Source organism: Castor canadensis, chromosome 7, assembly GCF_047511655.1.
Source record: "Castor canadensis chromosome 7, mCasCan1.hap1v2, whole genome shotgun sequence".
Lineage (NCBI taxonomy): Eukaryota > Metazoa > Chordata > Mammalia > Rodentia > Castoridae > Castor > Castor canadensis.
In genome coordinates, this window is record NC_133392.1 from 126883506 (window position 1) to 126897107 (window position 13602).

The following is a 13602-nucleotide window of genomic DNA, read 5'->3' on the forward strand; positions in this document are numbered from 1 at the left end:
AAACGAGAGCACACAAGGGAGGTATGAGGATATGTAAGACACCTAAAAAACTAGATAGCATTTGTTGCCCTCAACACAGAGAAACTAAAGAAGATACTTTAAAGCAACTGAAGCCAATAGGAGAAGGGGACCAGGAACTAGAGAAAAGGTTAGATCAAGAAGAATTAACCTAGAAGGTAACACACATGCACAGGAAATCAGTGTGAGTAAACTACCTGTATAGCTATCCTTATCTCAACTATCAAAAACCCTTGACCTTCCTACTATTGCTTACACTCTCTCTTCAACAAAATTAGAGATAAGGGCAAAATAGTTTCTGCCGGGTATGAAGGGGGTGGGGGGGAGAGGGAGGGGACAGGGTGGATGGTAAGGGAGGGAGTGGAGGGAGGGGGGAGAAATGACCCAAGCATTGTATGCACATATGAATAAAAAAAAAAAAGCTGGCTGGAGAAGGCAGGAGCAGCGGCACATGCCCAGCAACCAGGAGCGGGAAAGCTTGTACAAGTGGCAGTGGGAGGAAAACTCCACAGGAGACGAGGAAGACCCACTTCCCATGTGAACTGTAAATAAACACACAGGCCTGAGAAAACTGGTGCAGTGTCACCTCCCTCAGTGTGCTTGGAAAAGGGAAAGCTTATAGCAGTGGCAGTTGTGCCCAGGAGAACTCTAAGTAAACAAAGCCTGTGGGGCTAGGTGAGTGTTAATCTCACTCCTGAGATCTGAATAAATAAAGCCTCCAGGAAAAGCAGGCTGACAGCAACGGGCAGTTGAGCCACAGCCTCAGACAGCCATTCACAGAACTGTCTTCAGACTCTTTTTTATGAGACAACAACCTTTGTTGAGACAACAACCAAACTACACCTGCATGCTGAAAAACTTACTGAAACTGTATTGCATTTGAACTTGGGACACTTTGTGGTGTTTTGTTGTTGTTGTTGTTTTGTGTTTTGTTTGGTTCGGTTTCGTTTTGGTTTTTTCCCTTTTGATGAGACAACGACAGAACTACTTCTGAGACAACATCTCCAGGATTGGGGGCTGAGGGACAAACATCAAAATTACTAAGACTGAAACTTTATTGCATCTGAACATGGAAATATGTTTTAATTTTTTTTCATTTATTTTTTTAGATGTTTTTCATCCTCTCTCTGTCTCTCTAACGTCTGTTCACCTTACTGTTGATTAGTACACTATCTCTCCCTGTTTATATATTTGAAACTTTTTTGTTTGTTTCTTTGTTTGGTTTTTTTCTACTTGTTCATTTATTTGTTTTTCCCTTTTTCTTTACTTCTTTGCTTTCCATCTCTTCTCACCCTTCGAGTCTAAATATCACCATTGTTATTATTACAAGCTAGAAAATACTTAATTGCACACAGTACAGGGACAATAACAACACCAACGGCAATGACAGGAAGACAGAAAAAACAGGGAAACCAGTTTCCCCACAGCAAAAAATTAGTACAGGAACCAGAGGAAAATGAAGAAAACAGATAAGACCCAGACTCCAACAAAATGAAGATAAACTATGCCAAAGAACCCAATGAAGCCCACAAGAATAATCTAAAAGAAGAAATACTACAGGTAATCAATGAGAATTTTATAGAGATGATACTGGATATGGTCAACCAAAATGTACAAGACAACAAAAATAGAGAAATTGAAAAAGCACAAGAAGAAATAAAAGAAACCATAGAAGAAATGTATAAACACAAAAGTGAAACAAAGAACAGGATTAATAAAGACATAAATGAACTCAGGACAAAAATAGATAACATTAAAGAGGAAACAACCCAGGGTATGCAAAACCTCAGAAAAAAGAATGAAACAGAATTGCAAAACAAAACAAAAGGCCAATCCAGGAGAATAGAACAAACAGAAGACAGAATCTCAGACCTCAAAGATGAAATGGTAATTAAGGGAAAAACCAAAGAACTATTAATTAAACAACTCAAGACCTGTGAAAAGAAAATGCAAGAACTCACTGACTCCATCAAAAGACCAAACTTGAGAATCATGGGCATTGAAGAAGGAGAAGAGGTGCAAGCGAAGGGAATGCATAATATATTTAACAAAATAATAACGGAAAATTTACCAAATCTAGAGAAAGCTATTCCCATACAGATGCAAGGAGCCTCCAGAACACCAAACAGACCACATCAAAATAGAACTACCCCACAACATATCATCATTAAAACAACAAGTTCAGAAACTAGGGAAAGAATATTAAAGGTGTAAGAGACAAAAAACAAATAACATACAAAGGTAAACCCATCAAAATCACAGCAGACTTCTCAACAGAAACATTGAAAGCAAGAAGAGCTTAGGGAGAGATCTTCCAGGCATTGAATGAAAATAACTTCAACCCCAGGATACTCTACCCAGCAAAACTGTCATTCAAAATAGATGGAGCAATAAAAGTCTTCCATGATAAGCAGAAACTAAAACAATATGTGACCACAAAGCCATCACTACAAAAGATTCTTCAAGGGATTTCTGCACACAGAGAGTGAAACCCAACATAACCATGACAGGATAGGCAGTACCAAACTACAGAAAAAGAAAAACCAAGACAGTAGAGAGTAACCTCAACTTAGGTACACACAATCAAACCTTCAACAACTAAGACAACTAAATGACAGGAATCACCACATACCTATCAGTACTAACACTTAATGTTAATGGACTTAATTCACCCATCAAAAGGCACCACTGGATGAAATGGATTAATAAGGAAGATCCAAGAATTTGTTGCTTACAAGAGACCCATCTCACTGATAGAAATAAGCATAGGCTTAGGATGAAAGGCTGGAAGAAGATTTATCAAGCAAATGGCACCAGAAAACAGGCAGGAATAGCAATATTTATCTCTGACAAAGTAGACGTGAAAACTACATTGATCAAACGAGATAAAGAAGGACATTCCATACTAATAAAAGGGGAAATAGACCAAAGGAAATAATAATCATCAATCTGTATGCACCCAATGTCAATGCACCCAATTTCATCAAATATACCCTGAAAGACCTAAAAGCATATATTAACTCCAACACAGTGGTCATGGGAGACTTTAACACCCCATTATCATCAATAGATAGGTCATCCAAACAAAAAAATCAATAAAGAAATCCTAGATCTAAAATATACCATAGATCAAATGGACATACTTGATGTCTACAGAACATTTCATCCAACTTCTACACAACATACATTCTTCTCAGCAGCCCATGGAACCTTCTCCAAAATAGATAATATCCTAGGGTACAAAGCAAGCCTCAGCAAATATAAGAAAATAGAAATTATACCATGCATTCTATCTGATCACAATGCAATAAAACTAGAGCTCAACAAGAAAAGTAAAGACAAAAAACATGCAAACAGCTGGAAACTGAATAACTCATTGCTTAATGAACAATAGGTCATTGATGAAATAAAAGAGGAAAATCAAAAGTTCCTGGAAGTCAATGAAAATGAAAACACAACCTACTGGAACATATGGACAGAGCAAAGGCAGTACTGAGAGGAAAGTTTAGAGTCATGAGTGCATATATCAAAGAGACTGAAAGATCCCAAATCAATGACCTAACAATACATCTCAAACTCCTAGAAAAACAAGAACAAGCAAATCCCAAAACAAATAGAAGGAGAGAAATAATAAAAATAAGAGCTGAAATCAACAAAATAGAAACCAAAAAACCATACAAAGAATTAATGAAACAAAAAGTTGGTTCTTTGAAAAAATAAACAAGATCGACAGACCCCTGGCAAACCTGACTAAAATGAGGAAAGAAAAAACCCAAATTAGTAGAATCAGGAATGCAAAAGGGGGGATAACAACAAACACCATGGAAATCCAGGAAATCAACAGAGACTACTTCAAAAACCTATATTCAAATAAATTTGAAAATCTTAAAGAAATGGACAGATTTCTAGATACATATGATCATCCAAAACTGAAAACTAGGAATAGAAGGAAAGTACCTCAACATTATAAAAGCTATACACAACAAACCTACAGCCAGCATTATTATACTTAATGGAGAAAAACTGAAACCATTCCCTCTAAAATCAGGAACCAGACAAGGATGTCCACTATCTCCACTCCTATTCAACATAGTACTGGAATTCCTAGCCAGAGCAATTAGGCAAGAAAAAGGAATAAAAGGAATACAAATGGGTAAAGAAACTGTCAAAATATCCCTTTTTGCAGACAACATGATCCTATACCTTAAAGACCCATAAAACTCTACTCAGAAGCTTCTAGACATCATCAATAGCTACAGCAAGGTAGCAGGATATAAAATCAACATAGAAAAATCATTAGCATTTCTATACACTAACAATGTACAAACTGAAAAAGAATATATGAAAACAATTCCATTTACAATAGCCTCAAAAAAAATCAAATACCTAGGTGTAAACCTAACAAAAGATGTGAATAACCTCTACAAGAAACACTATAAACTTCTGAAGAAAGAGATTGAGGAAGACTATAGAAAGTAGAGAGATCTCCCATGCTCATGGATTGGTAGAATCAACATAGTAAAAATGTCTATACTCCCAAAAGCAATCTACATATTAATGCAATTCCCATCAAAATTCTAATGACATTCATTAAAGAGATTGAAAAATCTACCATGAAATTTATGTGGAAACACAAGAGGCCACAAAAAGCCAAGGCAACACTCAGTCAAAAGAACAATGCTGGATGTATCACGATACCTGACTTCAAACTATATTACAAAGCAATAACAATAAAAACAGCATGGTACTGGCACAAAAACAGACTGAAGACCAGTGGAACAGAATAGAGGACACAGATATGAAGCCATACAACTATAACCAACTTGTCTTTGACAAAGGAGCTAAAAATATACGATGGAGAAAAGACAGCCTCTTCAACAAAAACTGCTGGGAAAACTGGTTAGCAGTCTGCAAAAAACTGAAACTAGATCCATGTATATCACCCTATACCAAGATTAACTCAAAATGGATCAAGGATCTTAATATCAGACCACAAACTCTAAAGTTGATACAGGAAAGAGCAGGAAATACTCTGGAATTAATAGGTATAGGTAAGAACTTTCTCAATGGAACCCCAACAGCACAGCAGCTAAGAGATAGCATAGATAAATGGGACTTCATAAAACTTAAAAGCTTCTGCTCAACAAAAGAAATGGTCTCTAAACTGAAGAGACCACCCACAGAGTGGGAGAAAATATTTGCCAGCTATACATCAGACAAAGGACTGATAAGAAGAATATATAGGGAACTTAAAAAACTAAATTCTCCCAAAATTAATGAACCAATAAAGAAATGGGCAAGTGAACTAAACAGAACTTTTCAAAAGAAGAAATTCAAATGGCCAAAAAACACATGAAAAAATGCTCACCATCTCTAGCAATAAAGGAAATGCAAATTAAAACCACACTAAGATTCCACCTCAGCCCTGTTAGAATAGCCATCATTAGCAACACCACTAACAACAGGTGTTGGGAGGATGCGGGGGAAAAAGGAACCCTCTTACACTGTTGGTGGGAATGTAAACTAGTACAACCAGTCTGGAAAAAAATGTGGAGGCTACTAAAAAGCTAAACATTGATCTACCATTTGATCCAGCAATACCACTCTTGGGGATATACCCAAAAGACTGTGACACAGGTTACTCCAGAGGCACCTTCACACTCATGTTTATTGCAGCAGTATTCACAATAGCCAAGTTATGGAAAGAACCAAGATGCCCCACTACTGTCAAATGGATTAAGAAAATGTGGTATTTATATACAATGGAATTTTATGCAGCCATGAAGAAGAATGAAACGTTTTCATTTGCTGGTAATTGGATGGAATTGGAGAACATCATTCTGAGTGAGGTTAGGTTGGCCCAAAAGACCAAAAATCATATGTTCTCCCTCATATGTGGACATTAGATCAAGAGCAAACACAATAAGGGGATTGGGCTTTGATTACATGATAAAGCGAGAGCACACAAGGGAGGTATTAGGATAGCTAAGATACTTAAAAAACTAGATAGCATTTGTTGCCCTCAATGCAGAGAAACTAAACAGATACTTTAAAGCAACTGAGGCCAATAGGAGAAGCAGACCAGGAATTAGAGAAAAGGTTACATCAAGAAGAATTAACCTAGAAGGTAACACACATGCACAGGAAATCAATGTGAGTCAACTCCCTGTATAGCTATCCTTATCTCAACTAGCAAAAACCCTTGTTCCTTCCTATTATTGCTTATACTCTCTCTTCAACAAAATTAGAGATAAGGGCAAAATAGTTTATGCCAGGTAATGAGGGGTTGGGGGGGAGAGGGAGGGGGCAGGGTGGGTGGTAAGGGAGGTGTTGGGGCAGGGGGGAGAAATGACCCAAGCATTATATGCACATATGAATTTTTTTTAAAAAAAGAATATACACCAAGATTTATACCATTATCAAATGGGCTTCCTTTTTCTTTTAATGGTACTGGGAGTTAAAATTAGGGCCTCATGCTTGCGAGGTACGCACTCTATCACTTGAGCCACGCTGCCAACCCATTTTGCATTGGTTATTTTTGATCTAGGGTTTCACTTTATGCTTGGGCTAGCCTGAACCATGATCTTCTTATTTGTTCTCCCCTTCATAGCTGTGAAGACAGGCATGTACCACCACACACACAGTCACTGGTTGAGATGGAGCCTAATGAATATATTGCCTTGGCTGGCCTAGAACAATGATCCTCCTGATCTCCCAGTCTCAAGTAGCTAGTATTACAGCCTTGAGTCACTGCACCCAGTCTCAAATGGGCTTTATTCCAAGAATGTAAGGAAGTTTCAGCACACACACACACACACACACATCAATAATACAACAAAATGAAGAATAAAAATCCATGTGATCATCTGAATAAATGCAGAAAAAGTACTTGACAAAATGCAACATCTTTTTGTGATGAAAAATAAGTCCTTCAATGATAATTAGTACAACTACTTTGGAAAGCAGTATGCAGATTCCTCAAAAAGCTAAAGACACAATTTCATGTGATCCAGTGATACCACTCCTGGGCATCTACTCAAAGGAATGTAAGTCAGGATACAATACACACCTGTACACCAATGTTCATCACAGCACCATTCACAATAGCTAAGCTATGGAAACAACCCTACAACTGATGAATGGATCAAGAAATTTTGGTATATATACACAATGGAGTTTTACTCAGCCAGAAGGAATAATGATATGTGGTTTTAAAGTACATGGATGCAAGTGGAGGGCATCATGTTAAGTGAAGTAAGCCAGACTTAGAAAGGCAAAGGCCACATGTTTTCTCTCACATATGGAAGATAGATACAAAAGATAAACATATGCACATAAATAAGCATGAGCATATACAAACTCATATGTAGAACAGGTTAGTAATAGTAGAACTACTCTATGGAACTTAAGGAAAGAGGGAAAGAAAAAGAGAATGACAGATTATCAGTAATATCATAAAACATAAGATCTGTGAAGGTAGACGACAGAAGGATGTATATTGAAAGCTGTTGAAAAATGGGGTAGGCTTACACAGTATGGCCGGGCGACATTAGCTAGCGCTCTCTCTACTCTCTCTAACAGGAAAGCAGCGGAGTACAAGAGACTGAACTGTATCTGCCTCTATTTCCAACAGACTCACGTTCAACTTTCGCTCACAAAAAAAAGCCGGGAAAATTTTATTAATCCTTTTTTTTAAAAAAAGATAATATAAAATTATAGCAAAAAAAAAAGGAACCTGAACTTTAGTAACACAGCTGGAACAATCCGCAGCGGCGGCGGCAGTGGCGGGAGAAGAGATTTAATTTAGTTGATTTTCTGTGGTTGTTGGTTGTTCGCTAGTCTCACGGTGATGGAAGCTGCACATTTTTTCGAAGGGACCAAGAAGCTGCTGGAGGTTTGGTTCTCTCGGCAGCAACCCGACGCAAACCAAGGATCTGGGGATCTCCGCACTATCCCAAGATCTGAGTGGGATGTACTTTTGAAGGATGTGCAATGTTCAATCATAAGTGTGACAAAAACTGACAAGCAGGAAGCTTATGTACTCAGTGAGAGTAGCATGCTTGTCTCCAAGAGACGTTTCATTTTGAAGACATGTGGTACCACCCTCTTACTGAAAGCACTGGTTCCCCTGTTGAAGCTTGCTAGGGATTACAGTGGGTTCAACTCTATTCAAAGCTTCTTTTATTCTCGTAAGAATTTTATGAAGCCTTCTCATCAAGGATACCCACACCGGAATTTCCAGGAAGAAATAGAGTTTCTTAATGCAATTTTCCCAAATGGAGCAGCATATTGTATGGGATGTATGAATTCTGACTGTTGGTACTTGTATACTTTGGATTTCCCAGAGAGTCGGGTAATCAGTCAGCCAGATCAAACCCTGGAAATTCTGATGAGTGAGCTTGTCCCAGCAGTTATGGACCAGTTCTACATGAAAGATGGTGTTACTGCAAAGGATGTCACTTGTGAGAGTGGAATTCGTGACCTGATACCAGGTTCTGTCATTGATGCCACACTGTTCAATCCTTGTGGGTATTCGATGCATGGGATGAAATCAGATGGAACTTATTGGACTATTCACATCACTCCAGAACCAGAATTTTCTTATGTTAGCTTTGAAACAAATTTAAGTCAGACCTCCTATGATGACCTGATCAGGAAAGTTGTGGAAGTTTTCAAGCCAGGAAAATTTGTGACCACCTTGTTTGTTAATCAGAGTTCTAAATGTTGCACAGTGCTTTCTTCACCCCAGAAGATTGAAGGCTTTAAACGTCTTGATTGCCAGAGTGCTATGTTCAATTATTACAATTTTGTTTTTACCAGTTTTGCTAAGAAGCAGCAACAACAGCAGAGTTGATTAAGAAAAATGAAGAAAAAACGCAAAAAGAGAAGATGCATAGGAGGTGGTGGCTGCTTTCTAGATGTTCATACTGGGGGTCATGCTTTACATTATCACCACCTTATAGTTGCAGAAAGCCCTAGATGTAATGATAGTGTAATCATTTTGAAGTGTATGCATTATTATATCAAGGAGTTAGATATCTTGCATGAATGCTCTCTTCTGTCTTTAGATATTCTATGCCACTCTTGCTGTGAACTTGAAGTGCATGTAGAAAAAGCCTTTTACTATATGAAACTTTACAACACTTGTGAAAATAATTCAATTTGGTTTATGCACAGTATAATATTTCTCCAGGTATCAGCCAAAATTCCCCACAGACAAGGCTTTCGTCCTCATTAGGTGTTGGCCTCAGCCTAACCATCTGGGACTGTTCTGTTAAATTGCTGCCAGAATTTTGCATCCAGTTACCTCCACTTTTTACAACATGTTCTCTACTAATGTTATTGAAACCAATTTCTACTTCATATAGATGTTTTTTGCAACAGCAATTAAAGTTTTTCTTCCACAAGTTGGATCCTCTTTAAGATTATTCCAGTTAGTCATTTGTGTATTACTATTTTAATAATTGTTCTTGCATTTGTAGTCTTTAAATTGGTTTCTTCCCTCACCATGGTGTCTTCTCCCAGCCCCCCAAATAAAGCAATACACTATAACACTGTGGGTTTATATACTCATCTTAGAGCCCAGATAGGAGTAGGGGGGGGGATGGTTCCTGGGCTTAGTTTTCTTTCAACAGCATAAGAACATTACCTCCTTTTCACTGGCCATGGCTTGTGTTGGAAGATGAGCGACAAAATTGAATGTATCCAAAAAAATTTTTTTGAAACTTGTCCAGTGTTGATTAGCAGGGTGGACCTAAAGAGAATTGTACATCGAGAACTCTATGGAAACCATCAGCTATGTGGTACTCTTCGAATGGAGCACCATGCCTTTACTAACTTGCTAAGAAGTGGTATAAAAGGATTTTCATCAGTATTGAACAGAGAAAATTTATCATTTTTGCATTTCTATACACTAACAATGTACAAACTGAAAAAGAATGTATGAAAATAATTCCATTTACAATAGCCTCAAAAAAAATCAAATACCTAGGTGTAAACCTAACAAAAGATGTGAATAACCTCTACAAGAAACACTATAAACTTCTGAAGAAAGAGATTGAGGAAGACTATAGAAAGTAGAGAGATCTCCCATGCTCATGGATTGGTAGAATCAACATAGTAAAAATGTCTATACTCCCAAAAGCAATCTACATATTCATGCAATTCCCATCAAAATTCTAATGACATTCATTAAAGAGATTGAAAAATCTACCCTTCAATTAAGCAGACTGATGTAGGCTCCCAAATCAGCAAATCTATCCAAAACAGGGGAGCGAAGAAAACAAAATAGTTGTCTAGAGCTCCAATTCTGGGTCTCTATCCCAAAATAAAGAAGGTGCACAGGGTGAGCTGGCCAGCTGTGTACAGTCCTTAACCTACAGTCCAACCCAGCAGTGTACACATACACACAAGCAACAGGAGCTTTTCACCACTCACTTCCCAAACAAAATGTTAACCTGGAAAAAGAGGGGGAAAAGAAAAAAAATAAAGCTCATTTTGGAAAAATCAGAGTAGCCATTGACTTCTCAGAACTAGGAAAAATGCAGGCTACTAAACACAGCACAGTGTTTTCTAACCCACTAGCTATGCTTGGAGAACACACAACCAACCCACAAAAGCTACCTCACTCAACTGGAATTGTCCCATCTCATTTTGGCAGCTGCCCTAACCCAGAACCACACACACACACACACACACACACACACACACACACACACACCAGGTTACACCTGGGCGATCCATGTCCCTGAGGAGACACATGAATAAATAAAACAGGAAAACTGCAGACAAAAGTCTGAAGACCAGAGATTGAAGGGGAGCATCCCATGTAGTGATATAGCACGGATAGAAGACATCCATTCTTCTTTTCAGCAAGGAAGAAATTCAAAAAATTTTTGTTAATGTTTTAATTTGTCTATCCCTCTTCTATGAAAATTTTTTTCCTTAGATTTTCTATTCTCTCTTGTCCCCTTTTCTTTCCTCTTTCTTTCTTCTCTTTTTTCTCACTTTCCCATCTCTTTTTACTAACCACCCAACTAGCAGTTCATTATACCTCCTTGTTGTATTACTCTCAATCTTTCTATCCTTTTGCAATCACTGAAAATAGCACCCTTCTCCCCCATAACTAAACTATGTCTTTACACACTAGGGTCTTCTTTACTTGCAGCACTCACCCTGCACACCTCTTCTTACCCTCTCCATATCTACCTTCCTGCTTATCTCATCTCCCACCACCATTATTTTTACTATCTGAGTTTCAATTTCTATGCAAACAAGTTTCATTTTTCTAACCCCTTTCTGTTTATAGATAATACCACCAAAGGTATTGTATTTCATGTAAATATCTGGTTTGTTATTGAATTAGTAAATTTGTTGTTGCTAAGTTTTACCCCCCAAGCCAGTAGTCATAAATGACACAACAGCTGAGCCAATAACCAGTCCAGCCAGAACATAGATATTAATTCAAGGAAAAGACTTCAGGTGACAAAAACCCCCAACTAATTGATTACAATTGAGAAATTTAAAAGTAAAAATATAGTGAGTATGAAAAGGCAGGAGAAAATGACTCCTCAAAACTTCAACAATCACACAACAAATAATCTGAAGGATGGTGAAGGGAATGAAATCTCTATTTCCTAACTAAAAAAATGATGATTAAAATAATTAAAGAGATGAAAGAAGACATGCAAAAGCATGTCAAAGAAACCAAAGACAATGTGAATAAACAGCTAAATGAATTAAATGAAATGACAAAGAAACAACTGAATGAACTCAAAGAGGATTCAAACAAACATCTGAATGAATTCAAGGAAGATACAAAAACACACAAAAAAATGATTAATGAAATAAGGAACACAACACAGGATGAGAAAGAAGAGTTTAATTAGAAAATCTTAAAAAAATGGAAACTCTGGGAATAAAAAGCTGCTTAAATCAAAAACTACAGTTGAACACCACTCCATCAGACTAGAACAAGTAAAAGACAGAATTTCAGGACTTGAAGAAGTAGATATAACAGAAAAAAACATAGGAATACATAGAAAAATAAAGAAAAATGTGAATGGAGTATGCAAGAACTCTGCAATTTCATTAAAAGATCAAACCTGAAGCAAGATGGTGGAGGAATAGAGGCTTTCTGCATCAGGCCATGTGACTAAGAGTCTGGATAACAAAGAAGAGACTACATACAGAAGAGCCAAAGGAAAACATAGGAGAAACAAAAGAGTAAATGGATATATGAAAAATATACTGAATCAAAAAGATAGCACAAGCACTTTGCAGTGCCCACCCATTGCTGCTTCCACTTCAGGAAGGGGAAGATCACCTGAAGGTAAGCAAAGCAACAGCCATGACAGACTTGAAAAACTAGATCTGGAACCACAAATCCTAACCTCAGTATAGTGATATCACAAGACAGTAATTCTGCCACCCAACTGCAGGCCAACAGCAAAACAGGACAATCATGCATTTCACATACCTCAGAGAGCTGAAGCAAGACACCATCTTGAGAGAGCCAGTGGACTGAGTCTGGCTTCTCAAGACACCTGACTTGCAGTGAGTTGAAAAATTAAAAGTTTCTGGGGTAAGAAACTGGTGACTCTGTCTAACTGCTGGAGGAAAGCAAAATAGCTAGTATTCCCTGGCATAGAGCTCAAATATCTGAAGCTCCTTGCAGGCAGGCCAGTTTGCAGACTGAGAATTGGGGAGATATGGAAAATTGCAGACCATAGATTTCTAGGTCCCTCAGCCACACTGTCCATGTAAAAAACTGCCATCAGAGCATCCCTGGCAGGAAACACCCAGAGGGCTGCAACTCCGCCCAAACTTGTCACAAAAGCCTCACTGAATAAGGTCAATTTAAAAAACAAAACACCCAGCCCTCACTGACTGAGAACCTAAGTTAGTTCAGCTGCTTAATAGCAAACAAGCATCAACTATCTAACTGAGCAAAGCTGGAATTTAAAAGATCACACCCTGGGGTGCTTCAGGTCTAACCACAGTGTCTACTTGGAAGTCCACAACTAGATGGAGATATAAAGAGTCAAAGTGGCAAAAGCATCCAGTGGACTTGCCCTCTCAAGTCACCTACCTCCACCTCACAGGAGTGGCCCTGCCACCTCCAAGCTCTCCACATTTCAATAAGAAGTCTCAACCCCCTATATACAGAGGCTGCCCAAACCCAAACAACTCAGATGGCAAAACTCTTAAAAAGAATTGACTGACTCAGCTGCCCACCCCCTAGACTCTACCTAGAAGTCCAATTCCACCTTTCTGAAGCTGTTTCCATAGCAACCAGGGCAAGTAGGAAAAAGGGAGAAATATAAGCATTTCTCTTTCTCTCTCTCTCTCTCTCTCTCTCTCTCTCTCTCTCTCTCTCTCTCTGTGTGTGTATGTGTGTGTGTGTGTGTGTGTGTGTGTGGTTTGGAGTTTGTTATCTATTTATTTGTTTTATTTGTTGTTATTGGTCTTATTTCTGTCCTGGTTCTTTGTTTATTTCCTCTTAGCCAATTCTTTCTTGTTGAATTCTTTCTTTTCTTTTTCTTTCATTCTCTATCTCTCAGTTACTAACATCTAGAGTCCTCT

At 38.0% G+C, this 13602-nt stretch overlaps 1 pseudogene; it reads left to right on the forward strand.

Annotated features, from left to right (window-relative positions):
- The first annotated feature begins 7744 nt into the window (after window positions 1-7744).
- Window positions 7745-9446, forward strand: LOC141424951 (S-adenosylmethionine decarboxylase proenzyme pseudogene; annotated as a pseudogene).
- The last annotated feature ends 4156 nt before the right edge of the window (window positions 9447-13602 follow it).